Below are 16393 nucleotides of genomic sequence, written 5' to 3'. Positions count from 1 at the left end.
AGCCTCAGCTATTTAGCCTGGCTCTTGTGGTAGAATAATAAGAGTTATTAAAATAAAATGCCAAGAATTACCCCTCCCCCATTACTTGCAAAGGAACGGAAGCAGCTGCCAAGGGCCAGGCATCCAGGCAACTGGAGATCAGACGCCCCTAAGAGGACTCTGGCGCTGTACAAGGTCTCTCAGGAATGTCCCCTTCCCTCCCTACCCAGCTTCCTCGACTGACCCTGCAATCACTGTCTTGTTCCAGCTCCTGTAAGCCCCTGCCGCCGCCCTCCTCTCAAATCTATAAAACGAGAGCTCACGGAGCTCAGGGCCAGAATTCTTCAGGAGTTAGCATTCCACTCACAGGTGTAATAAACTTCTTTCCCACCCTAATTCTCGTTGAGTCAGTTATTCTAAAGGATGTCTGCAACACCCTCAGCAACTTACTGAAACCTTATTTCAAAATAAAAAATAAGTGCCGGGCGCAGTAGCGCATGCTCACAGGATTTGGGGAGGCTGAGACAGGGGGGTTACAGGTTCGTGGACAGCCTCAGCTGCTTAGTGAGGCCCTTTGCAAAATAAAGAATAAAAGAAAATATGGCTGGGGGTTTAGCTTGGAGGTAGAATGCCACTGGGTTCTATTCCCTGGATCACACTAAATAAAGAAAGAAAGAAAGAAAATAGAACAAGAGGTATGGGCCAGAGGTCAGAGGTCGAACCCCTCTGGGTTCAATCCTAGTACCCAAAACTTTATACTAAATATCATGATAATTATGTTTGTATAGTTTTATACATTTTCGTCTCAATATTAATTTAAAGGAAAAACCCAGGACATGTATGTAGCTTAGTTTCAGAGACGTGTGTGACAAGCGACTGGAGAATCTAGACCAGCAGTCGCTGACGCTGGACGCCTCCGAGCTGCGAGCTGCCCGGGCTTCCCATCCGTTCCTCGGGCCGGTGGAGAGGTGGTGACCCGGCACCAGCCCACACCTGAGTGGAGCTGGGCCGGGCAGCCTCTGCTGCGAGCCCAGGTGAGTCTCCCTGGGCCGGGCAGCCTCTGCTGCGAGCCCAGGTGAGTCTCCCTGGGCCGGGCAGCCTCTGCTGCGAGCCCAGGTGAGTCTCCCTGGTGCCGAGGCTGGAGCGGGCTGAGGCACAGCCTCCCAAAGGATTCTGAGACCAGCCCCAGGGCACCACCTGGGAGCTCATCAGAAATGCAAAGTCTCAGGCCCCACCCAGGCCTGGGGGCCGAGGGGGAGGCCTGTTCCTTCGGCCAAGGGCCCCTGCGAGAGTAGCTGGGACTGGCACCAAGGCCAGGCTGAGGGGAAAGTCTGCCACGCCCAGACCTAGGAGATGCCGAGGCTAGGAAGCCGGAGCCCGACTAGGAAGGGCTGAAGCCCGGGGCTGAGGAGGGGGCGCGAGGTCTCGGAGCTGCCACAGAAAGGACTGGATCCTGCAGCCTGGCTGCCGCTCTCCAGCCGAGAGGTGTGGGCAAGGCGGCCGCAGGCCTGCTGAGGGCAGCATGGTCAGGTGCCCGGACCGGCTTCCCAGGAGCTAGGGCACAAGGCAGGTCGGCTTCCGCCAGCCCGAGGCCTCCACACGCCAGCCGCCTGTGACCGGGTGGCGTCCTGCAGCCGTCCACGTGATCCAAGAGCGCTGGTGGGCGGGGCTGTGCCGCCTGCAGAACCACGCTCCAGAACTGTGAGCTGTGAGGCGGGTGCTGTCGCTGGGCGCATGTACGCTTTCATTAGTGGTGAAGTCACAGTTGTGTAAGGCCTGAGCAGTGAACGCCGCTCACCAGAGCACTCGTCAGTGTCCAGTGGACAGCATCTTACCAGCTTCCTGGACCCTCACCAAGCAGAGCTGCAGGGTGTCTAGACCCCACAGACCCCGACTCCTCTGACGCTGGCCCCAGGAAACTCCCAGGCGGAGGAGGGGCCCACTGCACCACTGGCCCACGCCCTGCCCCCGGGCCTGACCACTCCTGGCTGGAGTCCTTGAGGGCCATCTAGGGTTGGGGCGGGCAGCCCAGCCTGCCCAAGAGGTCTGCAGCCTTGCCAAGTCTTGGTCTCTGCCCCACCAGGCGGGTGAAGAAAGGCAGATTCAAAAGATGAAACAAAAGAGCAAAGGAACAAACGAATACATGACCGCGCCCGCCCTGCTGACCGCGCCCGCCCTGCTGACCGCGCCCGCCCTGCTGACCGCGCCCGCCCTGCTGACCGCGCCTGCCCTGCTGAGGGGCCACGGACGTCCGCTCGCCGCCCTGGACCTGCAGCCCTGAGCCCCACAGGGCCACACCAGGTCTGGACTGCGCCAGGCAGTGGCCTCACGGGCAGCCTATCCAGGTGCGGGCAGACATCGCAGCCACTGACGCTGCCCCTGGCTACTTCTGACCTGAGAACAGCTGCGCCTCTGAGCCGTCCCCCCAAGACGCCCCGCTGCCCGCACGCTCTCGCTAGGGGAGCACACACAGGTCTTTCTGGCCAGTGTCTCATTAAAAGCAGATCTGATTCATGGACTCCCCGGCTGGGTGGAGCTTTGCAAACCGCAGACTTGAACGCCAGGTGTGTGAGCCGGGCTCCCGGGGCCCACTTGGCAGGAGGGCACAGATAGTGACGATGTCAGAGCCAGAGAGATGACCGAACTGCTGGAGTCACCCGACCTGGCTGCTGCGCCCGGCCCGCACCCTAGGGAGCGCACCCCAAGGGGGCGGAGCCGTAGGAAGCCTTCCTTGGGGTCCGCTGGAAACTCCAGCTGCCTCACCACCAGGGCACCCGCTCCCGCCCAGGCTCCCAGGCCCCCAACCTGTCCCGTGCGGCTCTGCGCACTAGGGTGGCACCTGGTCCCACCGCTGCTGTCGGGCAGCATGTATGTACCGCACGACGCGGCAGAGCTCCGAGGCGCCCGCAGTGGACGCCCCGGTTGCAGAGGACCAAGTCTGCCTTCAGCGGGCCGGAGAGGGTGTCCGGAAGGCTGCAGGTCAGAGCCACCAGGGCGCCACCAGGCCCACGGGCCACACTGCCAGGACACAGGTGCGTCCACACCCCAGGCCTCCCAATGGACCACACTCCCGGGTGCGTTCAGGGTGCTCAGGACTCAAATCCCAGGAGGGAGAGTCCCGGCGGCTGAGCTGCGGGTCCCACACAGCCCCTACCCCGTCACACCTGACTGTGGGTTGCGGGAGGGTGAGCGCCGAGGCCCAAGCCAGCGGGCAGGTCCCCCAGCATCTCACAGGCCTGGCATCCAGAACGTGGAGCAGGCCCTGCAGTCCTCCCCACTCTAGCAGGCCCCACTGCCCCAGGACTCCAGCTACCAGCCCACGCCTCACCCTCTCTGACCCGTAGGCAAATCCTTCTCCCTCCAACTGAAGTCCTTCCCTACCTTCACCACAGCTCTCAGGGCCAGCCTCTACCACCCAGCCTCTACCACGGCCTCTGCGCCTCCACCCCAATCCACTTGCTAGCAAGAGGAGCCGTTGGACTGGGCAAGTCCAAGCCTGCAGCTCCGTAGCCTTCCCGGGCCTCCCGCTGCTCAAGAGTGAATCCCGACCCCACACACCACCCCACAGGCCCACCCGGCCGGGCCTCCCCCGGCTTTACCTGGGGCACTCTGCCGGGGTCTGTCCTCCACCTGCGGGACTCACCCCAGTAGGCCTGGAGAGCCTCTGCTCGCTGGAGAGGCCTCGCCCGGGACCGCCGCGCACCTGCCGCCCAGCATCCGCGGCCCAGTCACGAGGGCGCAGCCGCGGCCGCTCAAGCACAATGCTGGGCACCTGCAGGGCCGAGTGGGACTAGAAAATGAAGGAGTGGAGAAGGAATGAGGCGTGCGTTTGTTACACTGAACACTCCTCTGACTCTTATAAGGATGGGAGGATGGGGGTCACAGAGCAGGCATCTGCAGTTTCTTCCCATCGACACACACAGGGCCGACACGGCACACCTGTGTATGTGTACGTGTGTGTGCACTCCGTGTGCAATTCCATGCACACGCATGTGTGCCTGGGCGTGTGTGCGGCATGTGTGTGGCTACCTAACCAGCAAGGGCCGGGCCTCGCTGAGCCCCGGGCGGTGAGTCACCTCCGCCACAGGTAATTACCCGGGAGCCCGTGGCTTTGAACCAAGCAGATGGGATCCAGATAGGAGCCAGATCAGCCAGCGATTGCATCTCCAGGTGGCTGAAGGGGAGGGAGCTGGACACGTTCCGAGTGCGACTCCGGGGTGCGAGTGTGAAGCCCGGAGCAACGTCACTGGGGCCACTGCTAACGAGGCAGCCGACAACACGTCTGGACCCGCACTCGTGCCACTGAAGATGAAAGCAGGCTCCCCAGAGAGGAGTCACAGACTTTTATTGCCGGTGGTTCCCAGCTGCCTCAGGTCCCTGCTGTATGTGTGTGTGGCCAGGCCTGAGTGTCCACCGTGGCGCTCACCTGGGAGGGGACACGGGCCTTGGAGATTCTGTGACAGGCCTGGTTAAGGCACGCTGACCTCGGGATGCCCAGAGGGTCCTTTCTGCCTCCGCCTCGGACGGTGATGCTTCTGATAACGATGACATGGCTAAGAGCGGAGTGTGCAGCCAGGCACGGTGGTCACCCTCTGAACCTAGAGGCTCAAGGCTGAGGCAGGAGAATCACAAGTTCAAGTCCAACTTGGACAACTTAGCAAGACTTTGTCTCAAAATAAAAATCAGAGCCGGGCGTGGTGGCGCACACTTGTAATCCCAGTGCTTGGGAGGCTGAGACAGGAGGATCACACAGGTTCAAAGCCAGCCTCAGCTACTGAGTGAGGCTCTCAGCAGCTTAGTGAGACCCTGTTTCCAAATAAAGTATAAAATAGGTCTGGGAGTACAGCCCAGAGGTAGAAAAGCCCCGGGGTTCCACCCCCAGTACCACCAAAAAAAAAAAAAACTTCTTTAATAAAAAAATTAAAATTAGAAAGGACTGGGGATAGCCGGGCATGGTGGCACATGTTTGTAATCCTAGTACTTTGAAGGCTGAGACTAGAGGATCACAGGTTCAAGGACAGCCTCAACAATTTAGTGAGGTTCTTGCCGGGCGTGGTGGCGCACGCTTGTAATCCCCGCGCTTGGGAGGCAGAGACAGGAGGATCGCGCAGGTTCGAAGCCAGCCACGCGTGCTGGCTTAGGAGACCCTGTTTCCAAAATAAAAAAAATGTAAAAATAGGTCTGGGAGTGTAGCCCGGAGGTAGAAGGGCTTCCAGGAACCCAAGTACCACCAAAAAAAAAAAAAAAAAAAACAATTTAGTGAGGTTCTCAACAACCTAGTGAGACCCTGTTTCCAAATAAGAATAAAATTGGTCTGGGGATGTAGCTTGGAGGTAGAATGCCTCTGGGTTAATTCCCAGGTGGTATAGCTCCACAGTAGAGCATTTGTGTAGCGTGCTTAGAAAGAAAAAAAATGGTGTGTTTCCACTGAGCACACTCTGTGCCAGGCTCCATGCCAACAAGCCAAGCAACTCTCTTGGGTCCCACAGCCCATGTGGCAGGCCCAGGGTCAGGCCCAGGTCTGTATGGCCACAAAGCCCAAGCTCTTAGCCAGCCCTCAGGCCATCCTGCCAGGCCCACGAGGACCGGAAAGGCCCAGTCCTGACCTCAGGATGAACAGGCCTAGGGTGGGTCCGGTCCATACTTTGCTTTTTTTTTTTTCCCCCCAGTAACTATTACTTCCAGGAGTCTGCTCACAACTATCAGGGCAGCTGTTCAGAGAATCCCCCATACAGAAAGTCACCATGCAAAAAGTTCTCTGATAGGAAAATAATCTCTGGACTTCGTGCAGTATTAAATCAAATGAGGAGGTAACATGAGGAAATACACCTGTGTGTCCGAGCAGGGAGCCAGGCTGCGATGCTTAGACAGCTAGAAAACATACCCAAATCTCATCAGTACTGTCAGAGCATGGCAAGCTGGTAGGCAGCACTGGGCCATGACCCAAGCACAGACAGAACCAGGACGTGAGCACGACATCTGGAGACACTTCTACTCTGGAGGCGCTTGCCAGCCTGCAAGATGGAGCTAAGAGGTCTTAGCACAGGAGCCAGCGGCCCCCACAGAGGGGGAGGGGATGCCCCGAAAAGTTCTGCTTTTCTAGCCAGGACCCAGGAAAGATGAAGTCTGGGAGCAGAGGTGAACATAAACAGCCAGCCCGTGCACAGCTTGCAGTGAGCTGGTCACTCGGTGGCCCAGAAAACCACAAGCCCAGATTTTATTTTAAGGCAGTCTCCAAATACTAGTGTTTGTAGGCACTTAGCAGAATCAATTTTAAAAATCCTATCTGGAGGAAAATAACATTACCAAGTCTCAGGTTATTTTTCACAAATTTTCATACAAAAAGCTCAGTTATACAAAGATAACCAGGCACACAAGGATATACAACCACATGAACAAAAACTGGCCCAAACAATGGAAAGTGAAAACAGATCTTCAAAGCCTCCAGACACTGGAATGAGTAGACGTGGATGTAAAAATATAGAGAAGCTTAATAATTTTGGCAGAAAACCGAAACCTATAAAAAGTGAAAATTATGTTTTAAACACGACATAGAATTTATACAAATAAAAATTATAGTTACTTTTTTAGTTTCCTGTTGCTGTAATGAATTGTCCCAGATGTCGAGGCTATGAACAGCACAGTGCACTCCCTGAGGCTCTGGAAGTCAGAGTCCAACTGAGGCTCGCTGAACTAAGTCAAGGTGTCTGCAGGGCTGCTTCCTTCCTGGGGCTCTCGGGGAGAATGACTTTCCTGCTTTTCAGGTCTGGGGCTGCCCGCACTCCTTCGCCCTCTCCGCATCACTGGCCTCTACTGTGTCATGATCCAGGTGAGCTCACCTGGACAATGCAGGGAAATCCCATCTCGAGGCATGTAGTGTGATGAGAGCTCAGGCCTCACGCCATGGAGGTGACATGTGCACAGATTGCACCTGAGGACGTGGGCATCTTTGGGACCCCTGATTCTGCTCTCCACGGTAACCACCATCACGCATTTCGTAGGTGAATTTGACAGATTTAAGTCATGGCCCAAAAGAGAATCAGTAAAGTGGAAAAAAGATAAGAACTGAGTATCTCCAGAAAGATACAAGGAAAAATAGCAGATGGGAGCTTGAGGGAAGGTCGCGGATCGCAGAGGACACAAGGGGACTTTTAATCAGTCCCAAAGGGGAGGGAAAGAAACTGGGGAGACAATGGTGAGGACCTCAGCAGGACATCTCCCCAGCTGATCAAGGCCCAAAGGACCCAAGATGGATGAAACAGGAGAAGGGCAGAGCTGGACCCATCAAAGCAAGACTACAGGGGACTGATGTCAAAAGGAAAGCTCTGCAGAAAGCAGGCTCCCCCCAGAGGAGCCTCGAAGCCCTGCTGGCGGGGAGGCCGGGCAGGCAGGACCACCAGCCTAAGCCCCTCACGCTGCACGCGGCTGGGCTGGTGCGCAGGGACCTGGTCTTCTGCCACTGCAATGTGTAAGGGGCACTCCCCGTACCAGGCAGAATTCCTTGCGCCAGGCTAAGTGCTGTCTTGGTGAAGTGGGTGAGCTGGGCTCAGAAGGCTCTGCAGTTCTCAGGGCCGGGCACCTCTCGCGGTGGGCCATGGGCGTCCACCTCAGTGCTGGGCTCGGCCGCGGCGGGGGCCTGTGCAGCTTGGGAGGCCACTCCGGCACCTGGCATGGGGCCGGCCCTCGCACCTGGCCAGCAGGTTCTGACCTGCGATCGGATCTGTTTCGGCTCCTCCCTGCTCATCTTTATCTTTCTAGCTTTTCCAGAATAATCACAAGTTGCTTGTGCATTATGACCCCCAAATGCTTTCTTGAGCTTTTTGTATCAAGGCCACCACTATGGTCCAGGTGAAGCACAAACGGGCCAGCGGGCAGCCTGAAAGGCCACAGGACGGCACCGGAACCCCAGGCCGGGGCAGGCCGGCTGCCTGGGCCGCTCGCCGTGGGCTGCCATGTGAGATAACGGAACGCCAGCCACGGCGACAGTCCCAGCGGCTGACAACCCCGGGAGGTTCAGGATGGAGCTGGGGCCCACCTGCCTCTGCTCCGGGCCTGAGGCTGCAGTCCCCGAGGCGCAGGGTGCGGCTGGCCTGGCACATGCGGACCTTCCCCACCTGCAGGGACCTTCCCCACCTGCACGGTGTGACACCACCGCAGCGCGCGGGACTTGTGAAGGGGGCGGGGCCTCGCCGGGAGCCAGAGACCCCAGTCCTCCCCGGGTGCTCTCACTTGGAGCAGCATGTGTAGGCTGGCAAATCACAGGTGATTCATGTGGCTAATTTATTTATGACAATCAGGCTAAATTTAGGTTAATTACTTTTTAATCATTGTCTCGGGGGTACATGAAAATACTTGAAGTTGGTTCGTAAACGTGGCGCGCTGCTGGGTAAGCGAAATGCTATCTGATGGACCCAATGCCAGCCGGGCTGGGCACGGTGCGGGCGGGCGGCGGGTCTGCAGCGTCTGCCCGCGATGGGGCTCCTGTGAGTGGGCCTGGGGCCAGCTGGAGGGGCCCTCGGTGCAGCCCGTCGGGTGTCTGCAAGCTGGGTGCCGCGTGGACTGTCAGTGACGTGAGCATGTGCATGAACACAGAACAGTGCACGTGTGCCCCCAGGTCAGCACCTTGCAGCCTGGGCTGGGAGACCCCTCCCATGCGGCCAGCTGACCTCGTGCTGGTCACCACAGCCGGGCAGCCTTTCCCGACTCCCCGCTCCCTGTGACCTGTCCCCACACAGCACAAGTGAGCATCTCAGAGTGCAGAGCTGGACCAGCTACCGCCCGCCCGGCCCTCTCCCCCAGGCTGGCCTCAGGAGCACTGCCTCCCCTGAGCTCCGCCCATGTTCCAGAACACGCTCTGCCCCGCCCAGCCCCCCAGCCTGGCGCCCCCTTCCCGGCCACCTGCTCATCCAGTCATCGCAGTGGCTGGCAGGTGCGGAGGCCTCATCCAGCTCCAACAGGCCTCAGATGAGGACCTGTCCCCGCGCCAGGGGCCCTGGTGTAGCAGCCGGCACAGCCTCGGGCATGTTCCTGGAGCTGCCGGGCGCCTCCCTCCTTGCTGCCACTGCAGCGGGCTCTGTCAGCCTGCTCTCCAGGGCCTGCAGCTCAGGGGCACGTGACCTCCCCCCAGGCTCCCCTGAGCAGCCCACACCTAGGCCACCCACGTGAAGCCCCGAAGCCCAACATGGCTGCTGTTCTTGCTACTTAGGACACAATGCACGTTGAGGTCTCTGGGTGGGGGTATGTAGAGAGCCCCAGTCCCCAGCAGCGTGGGCAGCAGACAGCCCAAAGCCAGGCAGCTGTGCAGTGAACGCCCGGGGCAGCCTTCAAAGGGCAGAGAGGGCAGAGAGTTAAGCTGGACTCATTCCCACATCCCTTCGCCTGAGACCCAGCTGACAACCACGGTGGGTCTGAGCAGGAGTGGCAGGAGGGTCTGAGCCCCTGGCCCCAGCAGGCTGAGCTGTGGTGGTCACCCGACATCCCCAAGCAAGGCCAGCTTTACACCTGCGAAGCAAGGCTACACCTTCACCCACATTCCAGCCTTAGTGTTATGTTTTCCAGATTATAAAAGTTGCCAAGCGTGGTGGCACATGCTTGTAATTTCAGTACTTGGGAAGCTGAGACAGAGGATCGCAGATTTGTGGCCAGCCTCAACTATTTAGTGAGGCCCTTTGCAACTCAGTGAGACCCTGTTTCAAGATAAAGAATAAAAATAGGGCTGGGGGTGTAGTTTGGAGGTAGAATGCCCTGGGTTTAACCCCCAGTTCCACATACATAAAAAAAGTTTGTAAAATCATGAGAAAATCAGCCAGGCGTGGTGGCGCACACTTGTCATCCCCGGGCTTGGGAGGCTGAGACAGGAGGATCGCACAAGTTCGAAGCCAGCCTCAGCTTCTCAGTGAGGCTCTCAGCAACTTAGTGAGACCCTGTTTCCAGATAAAATAAATAGGTCTGGGAGTGTAGCCCGGAGGTAGAAAGCCCCTGGGTTCCACCCCCAGTACAATTTTTTAAAAAATGAGAGAATTAAATTAGGAAAAATAGAGAAAACAGTTATGATCCTGGACGGTCACACGCTGGCCAGACCCACAGGCACTGACTACAGGCAGGTGGCCATGGGTGGGTGGGGACTGATCCTGGGAAGGATGCTCACAAGCCAGCCCCGGCTCCCGCAGCTCCCTTCCCAGAACAGTTCTATAGCCCAGGCAGGAGGGGGCGGGCGCTGGACCAGAGGCCAGGGGCCAGTTCAGCAGAGGCCAGTATCCTTTGAGAAGGCCTCTGCCTCTGCCTCTGCATGGACTCAGCACACAGGAATGGACAGAGAAGCTGCCCTGGGTCCACGGGGAGCAGAGGCCCGCGGCCAAGGGGTCCTCAGGACCGCGTTGGAGGCTGTGGGATGCTCCTGTGACGGGTCAGGTTCTGCTATCTCAACCAAAGGGCCTGAAACCACACGCACTGACCCAGGCTGGCCCTCTTGATTCCCAAGGGGCAGCTAGACAAAAAAAAGAAAAAACAAAAAACTCCTTTGGCAGCAAAGCTTAGGATGTAATAAAAATGACAAACATGAAGAATGAGGGGGCAGGAGCGCGGCGACGAGGCCCGGAGGCAGGGCCGACTGGCAGTGAGAGCGGGAGAGCGGTGGAGACTGGGAGGGCGCCACACATGAACACCCTGCACCGCACACAGGGTGCTCTGGGAGACAGCGATAGAAACGCACGATCCGAAGCAGAACAGCAGAGTGGGGGCTGGCAACAGGGGACTGACACTGTTGAAGGAGAAGAGGACTGAATGGAACAGAATCACGAGGACAAACATCCCCAGATTCCAAGAAAACTCAGATTCCACGTCCAAAGAGCTCAGCAAACCCCAAGCAAGAGAAATAAAACAAGACCACAGAGGCAAGTCACGCTCAGGCTCCTGAAAACTGACGGGGGAGGAGAAAGCCACCTGTCTGCAGGGGGCACTGGTGCCGCTCAGGGCTGCCTGAGAATGCAGAGGCCAGAGGCCAGGGACCGTCTACCAGAACCTCCTCAGACCTGAGGACCGCGGGAAGCAGAAACGGCGAGCGCCTGGGGAGAGCACCCGCGGGCTTTCCCTCGTCCTGCCCTTGGAAGAAGCCTTTGCTGGAAGCAAAAACTATCATGCTGGACAACTCGCTGCCTCCTGCCTCAAGCCTTTGGTCCAGGCAAAGCTTCGCTGAGCTGGCCCGCCAGTGGCCTGAGGTGGGATGGCTGGGGGCAGCTGCAGTGCCCAGCCTCTGCCCAGGGGTGAGCAGCCCCCGCCATCCTTGGCCAGCAGCTCCGCCTGACCACAGCTCCTGAGATGAGCAAAAGGTCATGACTGCTGAGAATCAAGTTCAGCCTCCAGTTTCTTGCCCAAGTCTGCCAGGGACGGCCAGGCCAGGCGTTGTCTGGGAAGATTCCAGATCTCTGGCCAGGAGGCCCTCGGCTGGGGCTTGGTTCTGCTCCTGCCATACTGAGCTGTTGATCTCGATAAGCCCCAGGAGCTGGCCTTGGGTTCAGGTTGTTACACCCACATCTCTGTGGGCCCCCGAGGGAGAGGCGTATGCGCCCACCCCAGGCCCCCGTGCGTGCCTCTCTATGGCCACATGGGGCACCTGCGGCACCAGGGGCCGGGCTCCGGCCACGGGGAGGCCAGGCCCAGGCAACTGCCCCCAGGCTGCCGGGACTAAGGCAATCGGACACCCCACACAGCAGCCCAGGCAGGTGACAGGACAGAGAGGACGAGAGACAGGGAGACGCGCCAGCCCTGCCAAGGAGCAGGCTAAATGTGTTCTGGGATGTTCTGACCCCCAACACACAGCGCTCACCACCGCACACTCGCGGGCTGGGGTCCAGGGCGGGAAGGGCGTGCCTCCAGCTGCAGCCTCCGCCCAGCCTCGCTGCTCCCCAGGTGGGAACGGGGCCAGGAGGGAAAACCCGTGAGAACCCGGTCTGCTTGCCGTGCACCGCGACTGTTTTATGTGGTTCCAGCTTGCTGGTGCATTATCCAGGATTCCAGAGACCCATTAGCAGAGGACAATCCCGAGCGTCTCCGGTTCCCATCTGAATCGGTTCCAACGTCAGGTCCTCTGCCAGGAGGCTGAGGCACACACGCACACACGCACACATGAAAGGCACCGTCGCCGCGGGTCCCCGGGCCAAGGGGAGTCCTGGGGCCAGTGGGTACCACTGGTGTGCTTCTCACGGGGCCCAACTGTGCCAGTCGTGGCTGTCCCAGGGCACCCTTGGCGGGGGCTCCCCCAAGACAGGCCAGGGTGGGTGGCACCAGGCCTTATGGCTGACTACTGCCAACGAGCCCCAGGCAGCCTTGTTGTTGCGAGCCACCACACTCCGGCTTCCCTCCTGACACCGCCCACTGCCACGAGCTGCCTGGATGGGGGGGGGGGGGAGCTGAGGGCGGGCGCCCTGGGATGGAGGAGCTTGCCCCGGGAGACAGGGCACAAAGGAGGGCGCCTGGCCCTCCCCAGCTGACCAGGCCGGGAGGGCCCTTGGTCTACTCCTCCTCATCGCCTTCTGGGCTGGATGTTTCGACCTTCACCTTTGGGATGAAAAAACAAGGGCCCAGAAAGGGCAAACTCGCAGAGGCCGCCCAGCTGCTGGGGTCCAGGCCGGGCTGAGCCCCAGCTGCCCCCACCTGCTTCACCCGAGCCTGCAGCACAAGCCGCCACCCCACCGAGGGCCCCGGGCAGCCTCTGAGGGCTGCAGGCACAGCACAGGGCGCACCTGTCGCTCCTTGCTGCTCCTCCTGAGCCTCTGCCCACTCTCACCTCAGCCGGCCCCGCAAGGCGGCCCCAGAGTGTCCCCCACAGGACAGCCCTGGACCAGGATACACTTAGGAAGCCTGGCCGTGAGCCACAGGCTCCCCAGGCAGCATGGGGCGAGGTGCAGCTTTGCACCCTGGGCCCAGTGCAAGCTGGGTGGCTGTACTTGGGGCCATCACCGGCTCTCCGCCCATACCTTCCCAGCACCCCTCCCACTGAACAGCCCACCCAGTCACTCCTCTGCCACTGACACACTGAGCCTCCAGAAGGGGGGCACCAAGCTCAGCGCTGAGCGCCCAGCCCCTGCAGGAGGAGCTGATGTGGCTCAGCCTCACTTCCTTCTGGGGTCCTGGGGCTCAAGGGAAAGAAACTTGAAGTCACCTGATAACCCAGCATTTTGTAAATCTCCAAGCTACAGAGGGGCTCTGTGCCAAGGCGCCCACTCTGGGAGCGAGTGGAGGATGCCATGGACAGCCTGGAGCAGCGGGGTCCCCAGGCCAGGCCCCACACGGGACAGAGGTGCCACGGTGACGCAGCTAGAGGCCGGCCCTGCCTCTCCTGCGTTCAGAGCAGGTCCTTCCTCAGCGGTGGGAGCTCACCTGTCCAGGAAGGCTGGCCACAGGAAGCGGATGGGAGGAGAAGCAGCGGTCCTGCTCCCCAGGTCCACAAGCCCAGCCCGCCTCACCCCAGAAGGGGGCTGTGGGGCCTCGGCCTATCATGCAATGGCACGCCTTGGGGAGAGCTGAGTAAGGGGAGGGCAGCGAGCGCTGCTTGGAGTCAGGGCTCCGAGAAGCAGGGGCAGTCTGGTCTCTGGAGCAGCTGTGCAATGGCCAGGCTGAGCTGCTGGACAGGATGGAGGGTGGCCCCAAGAGACCTCAGGCAGGAGGGCAGGCTGGAGCAGGGATGCGAGCCAATAAGTGTCCAGCTTCCACACAGCCCAGCCAGGGCCCTCCCACAGCACCCTGGGGAGGCCAGCAGAGCTCGGGGATGCCCTAGGCCTCACCCTGCCAGCTCCGCCCCTCCTGGCCTCCTCCAGGCCCCACCACAGCACAGGGATGAGGGCCACTGGGGCCAATGGCTGTGGGCCACACTGGCTGCTTCCTCTCCATGTTCTGTGTTTAATCTACAATAGAATTCTGGCTAATGGTGTTCACCGCATTATCTCCAAAAAATGGGTGGTCTAGTCTACAAAGAAATTGATCTGGAAGAAGCCACAGCCAGGGTAAGAATCCACGAAGAAGCTGCAGCAAGTTACGGGGACGCACGGGGAGGGACTGGAGCCCAGGCCTAGGCTCCCACAGTGGAGGGGTGGGGGCTCCCGACCCCCAGGAACTGGACCACAAATGGGTAGCCAAGGGTGGACTCAAGCCCCATAGAAGAGCAGTCCAACGCACGCCTTAAGACTGGGAGGCGGCTCCAAGGGCCACGACTTCCCAGCAGCGTCGGCCACCACGACTGCAGCACCATCTGAGTGTCCTGCTGGCCTCCCCAGCGAGTGACCACAAGGCCCCTCTCAGGGCCGCTGCCTGGATCCGTGCCCGGAAAGAGGGATGTTCCTTGGCTAGACCTTAGTAACCTCCCGAGTCCACAATCGTCTGGGTCCTGCAACCCATCCAAACCAGGAGACCTGGGGAGCGGAGGACCACTCAGAGGGCAAGCAAAGGACCAACCGGAGAACAAATCCCTCCAGGCCACCAGGCCAGGAGCACCTGCTGTGGTGAGCACGGGGATGAGCTGCCAGGCTGAGGCCAGCTGCACAGCAGGCAGCCTGGGCTCCAATTCCCATGCAAGTGAGGGACCCAGAGGGAGCCTTGAAATTATTGTTAGTTTAGATTTAAGATAGAAAAAACAAGCATTCCCCCTTCCCCTGCTGCTGACACAAAAGACAAAAAAGCCCTTTCAAAGTTAGTCTTAGCCTGGAGACATGACCCAGGAGCTCTCCCAAATATAAATAACAGTACATAAACATAATTAAATAACAGTGAGCCTCTCTGGGTCAGTTATAAGATTAGAGAGGGCTGGGGGTGATATGCAAATTAACTGCCTTTCTGCTTTCTGTATCTTGCATAAGCTAGTGTAATAAATCTCGTGCTTACCCCTCCCCTCCCAAATCAGGAGACTGAGGGTATAGGAATCCTGTGAATCCTTTGTTCAAAGCCCAGTTCTGAGGCAATTGCTGACTGGGTTTTCATGATGAATAAAGAATCCTGACTGCTGGGCATGGCAGCACACACTTGTAATACCAGCATTTGGGAGGCTGAGACAGGAGGATCATGGTTCCCAGACAACCTCAACGACTACTTAGTGTGACCCTTGGCAACTCGGTGAGACCCTGTTTCAAAATAAAGAATAAAGCTGGGCGTGGTGGTGCACGCTTGTAATCCCCGCGCTTGGGAGGCACAGGTTCGAAGCCAGCCACGCTGGCTTAAGAGACCCGGTTTCCAAATAAAAATATAAAATAGGTCTGGGAGTGTAGCCCGGAGGTAGAAGGGCTTCCAGGAACCCCAGTACCACCAAAAAATACAAATAAAAAAGTAAATAAAATAAAGAATAAAAAATAAAGCTGGAGAAATAGCTCGGAGGTAGAATGCCCCTGGGATCCATTCCCAGTACTGCAAAAAAAAAAAAAAAAAAAAAAGAATCCTGACTATCTGACTTCGGCCTCCAGAGTTGCCCGTCTCTGGCACCAGGCTGTGGGACCAAGCACCATGCAACACAAGTATAGAAAAGCACACTGCCAGAGAGGGGAAAATAGAGAACTTTATTTTGTAACATAGTAATTAAATTCCACCACAGAAAAGGAACACCATGGGATTTCTTTTCATTTAATAAATACAAATTAATAAAAATAATTTTTGTAATGAGACTGCCTCCCCTCTTCCTCTAACTCCATTGGAAGCCTACAGGTGACTGCGTCCCCTGTGGCCGGCCTCCTGGCCGTCTACCCAACAGATCACTTCTCCTGTCCACACCCGCAAACACTGCTGAGGCACACACCTCCCCTCTCCACCCCTTCCAAACACAAGTCCTCCTGCTGAGTCTCAAGCTGAAGCAAATCCCTTCTGAGGAGAAAACCTGGTGTCCAGGAAGTCCGCGTGACACCCTTGAGCCAGGAATCCTTAACACCATGACGTGTGAGGCCTTGGTAGAAGACGGACGTCCACAGGACGCCAGCGAAGGGAAGGGTATGTGAAGTGAGTCCATGCGCGTCTCACGGACCAGCTCGTTTTAAAAACAGAAGCTCCTGCTTAAACTTACCCCGTGTGGCTCAGGCCAGGCTTCTGCGGCGCACGTCACAGCCCTGTACAGCCCGAGGGTGCCTCGGGCTGCGGTGCCGCTCGGGGAGTCCTCCATGAGACACTGGACAGCGTCAAAGTCAGACTGCGGGAAGTGCCCTGCACCGGCCCTGGCCGCAGCCCGCTGTCCCAGCCACGTCCCCGCTGGAGGGAAGCACACCTCCGCACTCTGGGCGACTAACGCTAGATCCCTCCTGTCCTCAAAGGCAGAGTGACCTTGTGCCAACAGAAAGTTCCCGGTACAACCGCATGTGCGGTCCAGATGCCTAGAGCTTCCCAGTTTTTAGACTGGAAGAGAAAAACCGCAGGAGCCAGGAAAAAATGTCACTCAACCTTGGCA

The sequence above is a fragment of the Muscardinus avellanarius genome (assembly GCF_963383645.1).
Source record: "Muscardinus avellanarius genome assembly, chromosome: 5".
Lineage (NCBI taxonomy): Eukaryota > Metazoa > Chordata > Mammalia > Rodentia > Gliridae > Muscardinus > Muscardinus avellanarius.
The sequence above is the reverse complement of the archived record's forward strand: the minus strand, read 5'-3'. Positions refer to the sequence as shown.